Genomic DNA, 12,283 nt, shown 5'->3' with positions numbered 1-12,283 from the left:
TTTACATGTATTGCTTTGCAGATTTTAAAGTAAAAAAAAAAAGATTTCAAAAACTTCCCAAGGTTCCAGGGGGTCAGAACTTGACGTAGATGCTGCAATCGCATCAGTTATATACGAACTGGAAGGTTTTGATTTTATGAAAGAAGAGCAAAGAATGGCATTGAAGGCTTTCCTCAATGGAAAAGATGTTTTCACCCTTCGTTTGACTGGCTTGGCAAGAGTTTGTTTTCCAACTGGCTCAGTGGCAGACAAGAAAGGGCAGCAGCTTCATTGGGTGGTGCATCAGCACGCAGAAAGGTTTCTAACATGGAACTATATCATGTTTTCTAAATTTTAAGAGCACCCTCGAGTATAATCCATTGCTTTTCTTCACTTGCAGGGCATTAGATCATGATTTCTCCATTTCAGACACCCATTATTGCACTTCATTGCATTATCTCCAATGAAAGGGCACACTAGATGGCACTTTATAATTTTTTATCTACAATGGGGATATTCAATAGGGCACTTTTGTTGCATTATGTTGCAAACATGGGGGCACCAAGATTGGTGGTTGCCCATCCTGCCTCCTCTCTTGGTCCACCAGTAAACTGGCTCCACTAGCAGTGAAGACAATGAGAAGGATGCTGATTGATTAAGGTTAGCTCATGATTGATGGTGACAGACAGATGGTTCACCCAATCACCTGACGTAGTATAAGTATTTTGTGCAAATGCTTGGCTTTTTCCAAACAGTTTCCAGTAATGGCTTCTCGGACTGTTCTGTGTAACAAACCATCAGGCAACCATCAAAATGCTTGGTGCTACAGTAAGTGGACCTGAGATAAACGTGCCACACATACTGCTCCCTAACCTGGCGCGTTTATCTCAGGTCCACTTACTGTAGCACCAAGCACTTTGATAGCTTTGTTTGAGACAAAGATAAGCTTGTGTTTTGTTATAGCTTGTTCATTCTATTATTCTCTTTGTACATATTTTGAAACTTTAAGAACATTAGGAATATGTTTTATGTCTGGAACAGGCTAATTTGTTTATTGTTTGAATATTGCTTACTGTTATTTTAAGAGAGCGCACCTTCATGCATTTTGCTTTTGAAAAAGTCACACCACACATGAGGAATAAATGTTGTTTGCTTTTCAAACTGGCATCCAGTGGATTTGTGAACTATATCAGTGAGACATGTGTAGCCGTAACCACTAGCTAGTCATCTTCTACAAAAACAGTCTTCATTGGAGCTGATCTGAAAATCATTTTCAAGGTTTGTAATAGAACTGAATTTAATCCTGTAGATTTGCTTGTTCTCAAACAACATGTATCTTATCTTATTTTTCTTCTTCTGCCTTTGCAACAAACTATTTTCAGGAAGCTGATTACTAATAACTTCTCAACCTCAGACTTTCTCCACCTGACGTGTTGAATGTTTTCAGTGAACAGCAAACTTTGAGAATGTGTTGCATATCGAAATGAGTGAGGAAACATTTCGAGACAGCCTTGAATCACACCACCTTTCCGAATGTGATATGACAACAACTCAAAGTAAAAAAGAACAGGTACAGAAGTTTTAAGAAGTGGAGGGAGGATTGACTGCATAAAAGGGACAGGCAGATGGCTGACTAAATTCACTGCAGATATGCTAGGTGACCTTTCCCTAACCCCTCTACGCATTTCTCCCTCTCGGCTGACTCTTTCGTCAGTTTTCTCCATTCAGGCAGAGGAGGCAGCGAGCACTCTTTGCTCAGAGCTGCGCTGCTGATGCTCTGAGCTCAGCTGCTGTGTTCATATGGGATGCGGTGGTAAAGGTCATTTCTAGAAGTTCAACATTAGTGATCGGAATTTCAAGTGAACCATGTTGCCCACATTTTGTGGCCCTGCTCTCTAGAGAGAGTACAGAGGACACATCAGGTGAGCCAACTGGCACAGTCTTATATCTATGGAAAAAAAAAAAAAAAAGGATACATAATCTAGTAGTGTAAGTTACTGGTCCACCTCAGTTTCAGCGTCATGCAAATTAAGTGCTTCTCATTGTCATAGGCCTCATGTTAATCATGTTACATTCCTCTGCGTACGAGTGCCAGTGTGCCCCCGCTAAACCCATGAGAAAGAGTTTCATCAGTTCAATTTAAAACTAATCTTGTCAGCTCCATCAGGATGTGAGTGTACGACGAAAGAGCCAGCCCATAAGAGTGTGACTCACCATCTGTAATGCATTTTTACCTTTGTTTTGGAGTACGGCTCATTATATTTCTTTGGAAAATTTGCAAAGCCAAACAAATCAAAGTCACCAGGCGTAAAGAAAAAAAAAAGGGGGGAAGAAGTGGGTTTGGTTTACCTGAGGGGATAGCTTTGTTGTGTGGAAATAAATCCTGCTCCTGATTAGACAAGCTCTGTATGGGGTTGAGGCGATGTGATGCCAAGCATTTCAACTGTTCATGAGTGGGGTATTATAATTGATATGAAAATTTAATTTATTCTTCTTTAATGTAATACGGACTTGTCACCTGTGCTTTTTTTTTTAACCTGGAATGTTTAAAGTCTGCAACACCTTCCTTGAATTTATCAAGAAGGACTGGGTCATGTCTACTCTGTATATAGGAAAAAGAAATGCTACACACGATCGACTATCAGCATGTCTATACAAATAATCTCCATATTAATAATAATTCATGTGTTCTGAATGCTTTAAATAAATCTTGTTCCATCCTTTCGCGCATTAAAGATTTTCTGGTTGGTCTAACATCTGGTTTGTGTGTGCAAAACACAAGAAGATTCAGTAGAAACTGGCACAAGACGGTGCCAAGTTTTCTCTGCCACTACTTGCTATGAAATGCTTATCCAGAAACAAAATCCTACTCAGACCTTCAGCCAATTTTCTCTGTAATAGACCTAAATCAACACACTGTCAAAATGCTTCTTTTCATTGGGACCAACATTGCAGCAGCAGTGCAGCAAGAAAGCAGTAATATGTGGGATATCGCTCTAACTACAGGAGAAATTAAAGGGAAAAAAAACATGAAGAGTGGAGAACTCAAATGCAGATGCTCCAGAATTGACATGAATGAAATACTACGGCCCAGTTTAACACCAATGGAAGATTTTGAACCAACTTGTAAGACAATGATCTCCCACATCATCACCATGAAACCAAATTATAGAATAGAGACTTTTATTTTGCCCTTTTGTTATGTCCGGATATATGATTGTTTTCCCTTCCATATTCTCTACTCAGGTCTCTCAATGAGATAACCTGATTAACTAAAGGTTGTATATATATATATATACATATATATATATACATACATGGGAGGCAATTAGAACACAACATAGGAATGGGATGCGACAGGAGTTATTCTTCGGGGATTAGGATGAAAAAGGATTTTTTTTGCGGGGGTGGGATAGGACAGGAGTGAAAAATCTACTTCCATGTCATGTCAACCTCGACTCCATACTAAAACACTGCATGTTAGTTTTTTCTATAATTTGCCACCCAACAATATGTGTTGTTTGAATGTGTTTGTATTGAAGAAGGAGAGTGGGCAGTGAATACATTTCTGCATCTATCTCCAACTCTCAGGCTTCTCTCGGTTTCAGCATTTAGGAATGTGAGCAGCTGGGAAGTCAAGTGGGTAGAGAGACTGCAAAATGACCTGTTTTCAGCCTGTCATGTCAGCAAGCACTCACTCAGCTGAAATGCCCTGCAGCAAGACACTGAACACCTATCTGCTGTTCTGTTGCTGAATCTGACCTCTGACCTGGGCAAAGAGAACTTCTTTATTAAGATCAACATAAACATTACAATTATCATATTGTTAGATTGAATTCAAACAAAGCTGAGAATTACAGTTAGTTTGTGTCAGCACTATTTGTTTAGTTACAATATGTTCAAGCATCAACTATGACAAAAACTCCTAAAACTCCTAATCCTGACATCTCTTATGGACTTAACAACCACAAAACAGGAGAAGAATGTATACAGCTTAGCAATTCATGAGAAGGGCCACAGCTTACATGTAGCCTGTATCACTCAAAAAGTCAATTACATGCTGTGTTGATGTGTCTAAATCCAGCCTGGAGATGTAGTTAAATAGACTGCTGCCCTAAGAATAGCCTGTCATACAAGACCTGTGGAAGCATGTGAAACCTCTGCGTCAGCCCAAGTACACAACAGAAAATCAGACCTTTATTGCAATCCTTGAAATTTTAGCTATTATCCAACATTGGCTGCTTCAAGCTCGCTCTGGCTTTTGCAGGGTTTTAAGTGCTTACCAAAGGGAGGTAAAGAATACTACAGTGAAGGATTTCCTGTGTGTGTTTGAGTGTGCATTCACAAATGTGGCTATAGGCTAGTGTGTCTTCAGTGTCAATCTGTAAGTGTGTGAGTCATCCCACTATTAGGCTGTCTCTGAAGCACAACAAGCAGCCATAATCTGCTGGACACCGCGCTGTAATGGCTCTCAGTGAGACAGCTAATAAGTTACACACCAGATTGCAAACTGTAATAAGCCCAACTGAGTCACTATTCTGGGCTACATCATTATTTCTCAACCCGCTGACTGTGACCCCAGGGTGGGCTGCAGAACTGCTCTGACTGGGTTCAGGACATGATGTGGCTCCAAAAAACACTGCAGGAGTCATTTTTAAAAAGCCTGAAACTGACTTAATCTGTGATGTTGTTCATATACATTATGGTATTGTGCTAATATAATGCATTTATCCTTTGTTTAACTATCTTTTAATTGTAGTCTGGCACCCTGAGTATTGACTTGCAGTGCCAGCAGCCATATAAAACACCATAAATCCAACTGTTGAATCCACAAAAGCATTTTTTTCAGGCAGAAATCATGTCACATTGGTGTCTACATGCTTGCCCTTTCTTTCCCCCCTGTAATTAATTACTAAGGGAATGCCTAAAGGTTATGTTACTGTAAATTGCTAGTTCAGACCCAGTGCAATGGATCCAGCTGTGAACTGCCTGCCATTTATATTCTCATTGAGGAGTCAGGGCAAGATATTGATCCAGAGCTCTGCATGGGCTTGCATGTGCTATGTATGTGCGTCTGTTTGTGTGTGAGACTACGTGCCTGAGTTGGGAGTTGGACGGGCTGTTGGCTCGCATAAAGCTGAAGGGCTACAGATTTACAACCAGTTTTCCATAGATAGCACAGTGATGAATGGTCGTAATTGTGTTGCTGGATGTTGGCTCCATATCTGGTTCCAGGTAGGGAGGAAATCCAACAAACCCAGACAGAAAGGCTGGAGTGCGGGGAGTGCAGGGAGGGGGGAAGGCAAGGAGTGGAGAGGAGCAAGAGGCTGGAGCGATTTCAGCACCATGGACAGCTCCGGCGCAATATAGGCTGCCATATCACGGCGGCGTGCGCGCCGACCAATCCTCATTTCCCACTCCGCTGGCCGTCACGGAGGCTTTGCTGCCGCTGTGCCGGCTCTCTGGTGACACTGATAGGATTTTCCCATGAGAGCGCGCTGAAGCAGCTCATTTAACACAATCAGACAAGAAAATCTCGTCTTGTTAAGGAATTTCTCCCCCCCTCCACCACCCCTTCTTCCTCATTCTTGAGAGTTTCTGCATACTAGTGAGTAGATGGAGGGGGGTGTATGTTCTTTATAAGACACTGATGGTGAAAAGATGAAGCCCTCCAGAGTGCTGCCAAAGAAACTGGCTCACGACAGGGGGACCGGATGAGGAGGTGTGGGAGGTGGGGGGGTCCATGCCAGAGAGCCCAGCGAGGGATGTGCGTGTCTCACTATGTTATCATTTCAGTCCCTCTGCTGCTTGAGCAAACCTGGCGCATCCGGGCAGAGGAGTCCTACTGAAGCCATTTATCAAACACTATCCTGTTGTTTTCGCGCAGGTAGAGCCTCCACACGGCTGGATGAGGTTACCAAAAGCTGGCATCTGGTCATATTGAATGATTAATCACATCCCGTGTTGCGCCAGACAATAGGCTACATACCAGGCAGTGTAGTTAAACACTGTCACAGACTGTCATTGACATCGCCCTGCGCTATAAGCCTGCACACATACCTCTCTCTGCTTGTAAATTCTGGAGCTCTCTCTCTCTATTATTGATGCATTTCTCCTCAGCTACTCACAAACTAATTCAAAATTAAAGCACGCCACTGCCATCCTCTTTACAGTTTCCATGCACTCACACTCCGAACGCAAACAGATACAGCAGCGTCACGCAACCACAACAACCAAACTTGTAAAACATAAGAAAATACGCCTTTGAGCAACCTTGGAGCCCCCTATCCCGCATTAGTAAATACAGCTTCCAGCTTACCTGTGGTATTCCGAGGCAAGAGGGCAGAAAGAAAGGAAATTCGTGAAAATATGCTACAGATTTTCCTCGCAGCGACAAGAGCAAAACTGCGCTCTTTTTAGTTCCACTCCTCTCCTCCCGCTCCGCAGGCTTTAAGGGGATCAGATTAATTACGGGCTGGTCTGTGTATCACTGGCAGCTGCGTTTGTAGCGACGGGTAGCGCGTCCCAACTCTCAGCAGCGGCTTGCCATCCTTCAGCTCCTCCGGCTGGTTTCCTCTCAGCGCTCCGCTCCTGCTCTGCCCTATTTCAACTCCTCTCACTCCGCTTCGCTCCTGACGTCAGCCGCTGCACGCCAAATGCGGTGAGGCTGCATCTGCAGATTCATCGCACTGGAAAGCGACACCTGTGTGTGCATGCGTGCATGTGTTTGTGTGTGTGTGATTTTAGACACTAGTGAGGACCACAGAATAGCAAAGAATCTAAAAATGATTGAGGTTGTTTGCAGATGTTTTACTTTGTTTTGGGGGGATTTGAAACACTTTTGAATATCTGACACTGGATTTGGGAATAGATTTGTGTTTGGGTTAAAGTTATGCATGACGTTTTTAAGTTACAGTTAAGGGAATTAATCCAGTGCATAGTTTAATAAGATTAAAATTCAAACATAAAGCCAATTCATTTTTTATTTTACATGCAAATCAGTTTGTTACAGAATTTACTCATAATGCAGTGATCTGCTGAATAGATATTGACATTTAAATTAAATGAAAAACTGTTATTTGTCACAACTCAGCAGTCCAACAATGATGTTTTGCTACAAGCTGTATTATATGAAATGCCTTGAGCCAGTTTATTTATATTCACATTTACAGCATGTTGTGTATTTAAAAATAAAGACAAAGATGAAAATAGAGGTAAGAATAAAAAAAGCAGAACATGATGGGAGATGGTATTGATGTTGTGGCTGTTATTTGGGTTCATCCAGCGAGAATGTCAAACAGTCAAATGTTGTCAGAAGTATCATATGCATATTTTATTTTGTTTTCAACTGATTGTTTTCCACTTACACCCCGTAGGGCTCCCTTGTGCAATGACTGTCAGCTATATGACAAACATATAAAGCACCTCTAATTAACAAGGTAGTAATGATGTTCACAGACATGCAGAGGACGGGCAGGTGTGTCCCAATCACTTTCACAGATGATCGAGCAGATAACCTGGTTCTATTAAGAGTTAAACGTTTAAACACACACACAGTGCATCAGTGCTGCCATTTTATTGTAGTTATACTGAAACATTTAAGAAGTATACATATATCCCACTGACCCCCATCACATCACACAGATTCTATATCCCTCTCTTTATCTCTTGTTTCAAAATGGGAAGAGGGATAACTGTGCCTGGCACAATTAGGCCTACATACTGTATCCTAAAAAGATACTAGAATGATGGCGTCGCCATCAAAATTGCATGTGGCAGTAAAATATTTATGCTTGATGTAACATTTATCAAGAAAGTGAAAAAAAGAAGGTTGGAAAAATAAGAAGCAAAGAAAACCAAAGAGAGAAGAATAAAGAGGAGAGATAGAAAGGTAAATAAAAGGAGCTATAGTCATGGAGTTGCAGGACCTGATTCCATTCAGTGATGTAAGCTTAGAAAGAACAGCAGGACATTTCGTACATAAGTACGTGTCTACGTAATAGGTAGCAGGTTTCTGAGATGGAAAATGATCTTGTAGTTCAATGCTGCAACAATATGTAGTTATAAAACTACTTTGATTCATGGTAAATAATAATAATAAATATGTATATACTATAATATAATATGTATAATATAAATACACAGTTGCCCACAAAGTTGGAATAATTTTGTTTTCAGACACAATCCTCTGTAAATTGTGGCTTAATCTATTTTGTGATATGATAGGAAGAGATTGATTAATAAAGCTTTTGAGAAGATATACACTTTATCTGTCAAGAATAAATCACATTGTCACAGTTTCATGGAAAGAGGTAAAAAAAATATTTATCCCAACTTTTTGAGCAACCGTGTAGTAATCTGGTCACAGAAACACATTGATTGGGTTGGGAACACTTATAATAAAAAAAAATCTCTTCCTTTTTCATCGACAAATAAAAGAGTTCTGAGGATGGGGGGCATGGGTTGGAAGTTTTCTTATAGGATATGTACTTGATTGGACAAACTACACAGACTGACAGAGAGGTAGTTAGAGGGAAGTCCATAAAAAGGTTAGTGGAGCATTGATGTAGGTCAATTAGAAGAGGACGTAGCTGGAAGTGAGCTGCATCCTTAAAATTGGAGGGCTGGAGCCAATCCCAGCTGAAATTGGGCGAGCCTGGACAGGTCACAAGGCAAGACACATAGAGACAGACAACCACTCACGCTCTCATTCACTCCTATGGGACATTTCAGAGTCACTGGTTAACCCAAGCTGAAAGTTTTTGGATTGTGGAAGGAGGCCGGAGGACCCGGAGAGAACCCATGCTGACACAGTGAGAACATACAAACTCCACACAGAAGAGCTGCAAGCATGAAACCCTTGATGCAAAACTTTAAACAAACAAACATTTAAATATTTTTTTAGTCTCAATACTGTAATCCCCCTCTGTTCATTTCAAAAATAAATATGTATGTAAGATGTTAATACACAGTTGCTCATAAAGTTGGAAAGTTGGCTCTTTTCATCAAATGATTGTGACAATGTAATTTATTATTGACAGATAAAGTGTATATCTCCTCAAAACTTTATTAATCAATCTATTCCAAACATATCACAATGAAAATGAAACCACAATTAACAGAGGATTGTGTCTGAAAACTGTATGGGCCACTATGTATATATGTTTGTAGTCTTTGGTTGGTTGCCAGGGTGTCATTTGGTTGTCATTTGGTGGTTGCTATGATTGTTGGATTGTTGTTGTTAGGACATTTTTACCAGCTGCAACAGTGTGTGGCTGATATTGCTCTCCTCCTGTGAGTTTGTGTTTGTCAACATGGAAGAATGTGGTCCTGCAGCAGGAACTACCACAGAAATGGACTGGGTATTTTTGCCAGGTATTCTGTATGTCTGTGGACAGATTCTGGTAACACAATAGCATCACAACCATGTTATATTCAGATTAGGTCGTACAACTTTACAGGTGTGTAGTTGAGAAGAAACAAGGTGTGTGTGTGTGTGTGTGTGTGTGTGTGTGTGTGTGCGTGTGTGTGTGTGTGTGTGTGTGTGTGTGTGTGTGTGTGTGTGTGTGTGTTCGTGTTCTTGTACTTTCTACATAGTGAGGACCGGAACATGGTTCTAACCAAGAGAGTGAGGACATTTTTGTGAAGTGAGGACATTTCGGCTGGTCCTCACTTCTTTAAAGGCTTGTTTGAAAGTTCAGACTTTGTTTTAGGATTAAGGTTACAATTAGGTTTATGTTAGGGTTAGGGTTGGGCATTTAAGGCGTTTTCACACCTGAAAGTCCGAACCAAGGTCCGTGTTCTGTTACATTGTCTACATTTGGTCCTGTTGGTTTTGGTTTCACACTGCAAAAGGAATAACGCACTTTACAAGACAATTCTACTGGACACGTCATCTCCCTGTGTACTTCCGCGGCTCATTTTGTTTGGTTACGCTGCGTTGTTAGGCCAGCCGGCAGCTGATGTCAGTGTTACTTGCTTAATGTGTTTACACAAAATGAATCCAGCAAGCCACCTTTTACCTGTGGTAATACTGTTGCTGGTCTTTTGCTACCAGCAGCACCAGCTTAATGAGCAATACGTGAGAGTGCTTGGTATTCGCAAGATGAGCCTCTTCATCATGCCAAAACTGTATCGCCGTCGACAGGAGAGGAGGAGAAAACGGCTCACAATCCTGCGAGTTATGGCAAAGTATTTTCCTGTACAGTAATTCGAGAGCAGAAGAAGAAAAAAACTTCTTGTCATTGATATGAAGGTCTGAACTATAAAAAAATTGTTTTCACACTGCAAAAGGTTGGGACCTTGGTTCGTTTGGTCCGGACCGAGACCACCTCTTTTGGTCGGACCAAACTTTGGTCCTTTGGTGGCACCTTTCACACCTGGAATTTAGGTTCGGATCAAACTGAAAAGTCCTAAAGTCTGGACCAAATGAGATAAAGGGGTGTCAGGTTAAGGGTTAGGGGTTAGGGGCTAGGGAATTCACTATTCTAATGAGGGCCCTTACAAAGATATAAGTATAAGGGTGTGTGTGTGTGTGTGTGTGTGTGTGTGTGTGTGTGTACATTGTTACATATTCAGATCCATTTAAGAGTAAGTTTCGGTGGAATTGGGACAGAGCATATGTTTAAATGTTTGAGCTCCATGGTCTCCATGATATTATATTAGAATATATGCACACAGTAGACAGAGCACATGAGGTTGGCTTGTTTGTCAATGTCACTCTCCAGTGATTAAATGAAGCACTGAAAGGAATGATGGAGACATATTTTTATTCATCCCGGAGTGTCAGTTTCATTATTTCTGCTAAATCATTTTGACATAGACCACTGAGAACAAGGTCAGTTTTTCTTTTCTTTTCAATGAACAAAAGTACAAACTTGAATATATTCTTTCAAAATTTCTAAACATGAAGTGGTGGCCCATCAAAAAAAGATCAGTTGAATGAAGTGCCTATTTTAAAGTATGACAATGTCAAAGGCCTTCAAAAGGGAGTGGGTTGGAATATTACTTTTACATTATTTTCTTATGTTATCAAGCAAGCACAATGCAAATTGAGACTCACAACTTCTGAGATGTGACAAACCTAAAACATTTCAACATCTTCAGCCCATATCCCACAACCACAATGTTATTAAATAAATATAAAATGTAAAATTATTTGATTGAGGTGTATTATGCGTTTTCATTTCTTTAAAATAGCACATTACCTTTTTGGACATGTCCATAAACTACTTCAGTATAGCAGCATTTTCTTTTTCTGCAATTTTCACTCCAAATGCCTTTCAGAGCAGTTGTGGAGATTCTTTTGACTACCGATTGTCTGTGCACAGGCATCTTTCTGTGCCTTTTTTTTATGTTGCCTTCTCTAAGGGCTTTAAGTGATAGTGCTTGCGATTTTTCAGGGAGGCCATCATTGATTGCAACATCAGAAAGATAAACAGAAACATCAGAAACAGAAAAAAATGGCATAATTCTGGTGACAACAGCAAAGATTGACCAATCTAAAGTTTTGGTTTGTTCTATTATGATTATTTAATGTAATATTGTGGATTCCAGTGGTGGAATGTAACTTAGTAAATTTACTCAAATGCTGTACTTTGTACAATTTACAATTTCTTATGTGACTTAATACTACTACTCCACTACATTGTGAGACAAGTTTTCGCTCCACTACAATTAGTCGATAGCTTTAGTTACTTTTCAGGCCTAAATTTAACATGAAAAACATGATAAATTTAAAGTAATTACACCTTTTTTTTTTTTAATTTAATCTCCTAACAGTATATTAAGTAATTAAAATGAGCCTTGTCTGTATTACATTTAAACACACTATCTAACACAATCAAAGTGAGAACTTTCTGCATAACAAATACTTTTACTTTTGATACTTTAAGTACATTTTGATGCTGATACATTTGTACTTTTACCTAAGTTAGTTTTGAATGCAGGACTTTCACAGTGTGGTATTACATTCGCTCTTAAGTCTTCTTGCCTGATGAACACACATTTATTTCCTAATGCTTTATAATTCACTTATATAACACAGAACCTTATTTATGCTTCCTTTTTTTCTTTTTTACAACGACAGCCTAATAACATACACACAGACTCATAAAAGGTGCACCCAAATACACATTCCATAACCTGTCTCTGGAACACGGCAGTGGAAATGTTCAAATCCACATTATTGACAAATGCATATCAGATCTATTCATAAAACCAACAGCTCTCCTGGCGATGCAGAGACGATCTCATACCGCTGTAGGCGTGCCCTGAGTGGCAAATCAATCACGCCTAAATGGTG

General features: G+C 40.2%; 1 protein-coding gene across 1 annotated transcript in view; it reads right to left on the bottom strand.

The window, feature by feature from the left end:
• The window catches only part of fstl4 (follistatin-like 4), a 227,586-nt gene extending 221,136 nt beyond the window's left edge, over positions 1-6,450 (bottom strand). Inside the window, exon 1 of the mRNA XM_059351137.1 lies at positions 6,299-6,450. The gene's annotated coding sequence lies outside the window, so the exon portion shown is untranslated. The remainder of the gene's footprint in view (positions 1-6,298) is intronic.
• Positions 6,451-12,283: the final 5,833 nt, after the last annotated feature.

Source organism: Centropristis striata, chromosome 15, assembly GCF_030273125.1.
Source record: "Centropristis striata isolate RG_2023a ecotype Rhode Island chromosome 15, C.striata_1.0, whole genome shotgun sequence".
NCBI lineage: Eukaryota > Metazoa > Chordata > Actinopteri > Perciformes > Serranidae > Centropristis > Centropristis striata.
This window is presented reverse-complemented; position numbering and strand designations above follow the sequence as displayed.